The sequence below is a fragment of the Siniperca chuatsi genome, linkage group LG18 (genome assembly GCF_020085105.1).
Source record: "Siniperca chuatsi isolate FFG_IHB_CAS linkage group LG18, ASM2008510v1, whole genome shotgun sequence".
In the NCBI taxonomy this organism is placed as follows: Eukaryota; Metazoa; Chordata; class Actinopteri; order Centrarchiformes; family Sinipercidae; genus Siniperca; species Siniperca chuatsi.
The window spans coordinates 22,492,640-22,494,354 of record NC_058059.1 but is presented as its reverse complement, the minus strand read 5'-3'; positions in this window follow the sequence as shown (position 1 = coordinate 22,494,354).

Below are 1,715 nucleotides of genomic sequence, written 5' to 3'. Positions count from 1 at the left end.
AAGGTGTGGCTGGTTTGACCTTCCACATTATGATAAGTTTCTCATTTACTTTAAACAGAAATGACATCTGTCAGTCATAAGAAGCAGAGTTACAGTGGAATAAAACAGAAACATAATGAAAATGTCAGAAAATCGAATGCATAGCTGTGAAGATATCCATGAAGATTAATTCATGGACGGGTGGATCACAATCAGTGTGCTAATCCAGTCATTCATTTCATTACACTGTTTAGTGATCGGTTTGGAAGCGCGCTGCGATCTGTGCGCTCTCTTTGGACCGTAGGAGCTGTTCAGCACCACAGACAGCGACACGCAAAGCTGATTACACTCATCTGGAAATCTTGCAATATCTCGGGGTGTTGTTGACACATATACAACACAACGTGTTTACTCTGATCGCTCATTTACTGGGACACCGTAGTTCTTAAAGATGCATTTGCCATTAGCAGGTATACACCTCCCTTGAACAGTGGTCTAAAAGCTCCAAAGGAACTGAAGTTGTTTACATGTGATGATCTCAGCCTTACAAACTGCTCAGTCCTGTGACACATCTGGCATTCCTGACACCGCTACATGCTTCCTGAGATGTTCCTCTAAACGTTGAGCAACTTGAGTGTGAGGATGAAGAGTTGGTCTTCATGGGCCCATGGGTCAGGGAGTCCCCATGCCAGTCCGCCTCAGACTGCTGGTGTGTCCAGTGTAGTTTTAGTATGTCAAGTATGCGCGCCTACCTCCCGTGGTGCATACTGGTAACGCATCCAACCTTAATAGGTGGAAGGTTCGAATTACAGATTAGCAGATTCACTTCTGGGAAATCTTCATGCAGCTGTTTGTGGTGCAGCATCAGTGTCTCCCTGGGGGTAGCCCCGACTTCTCAGAGCCTCTGCTGCAGGGGGGCGCTTGGACTAAAGGGAAGTCTCATGTGACGCAAAGCAAAACTTAGCCCTACTTGCTGTCCAAGGGACGCAAGTGTATCACCTCTCAAAGCGACGCGGGACTGACCACAGACATAAAAAATGGAAAGTAGAAAACGTTTTCCTTTACGCAAATAAGGCCGTAATTTGCCTGGAAGCTCTGTAGCGACTTGCCTCAGAACTGACAAAGCAAAATTGATACAGTGAATAACATCAAAAATCAACATACTTTGTTGTTTTGTACTAACCGGAAATAATGCAATACGTATGTCTCTCTGTTATCCTGGCATGCTGTTACAAGCAGAGACTGAAAACTGAATGAAGCTCCAACATCTGACATCTGAGAGTTGGCAGCCGAACAGCAAACATTTTAATGCAGGAAGTGACCCAAATTCTCAAATGAACTCATTTACGGTTAATGCTTTCTTTGTTTTCTAGGTTTGAGTTTTCTTACAACAGAATCAAGAATCACAAATCAATTTAGCGCTGAAACAATTTGTCTAGTAATTGATTAGTCGATAAACAGGAAATGAATTGCCAACTATTTTGACAAACAATCAGCTGTTTATGTCATTTATCAAGCAAAAATGATCTGGTTGCATCTTCTTAAATGTGAGGATTGAATCAATCATCTATCTGTCCTTTTTACATTGGGTGAGTTACTAGTGGCGTCTGAGCAGACAGCTGTTGACGATGTTATGATGCTCAAACCTGTGACTTTTTCTTTACAGGACACTACTCAGGAAGCTCTAACCTCAGAGTTTACATACAGAAATGAAAAAAGAAGACAAAACAGGAGGC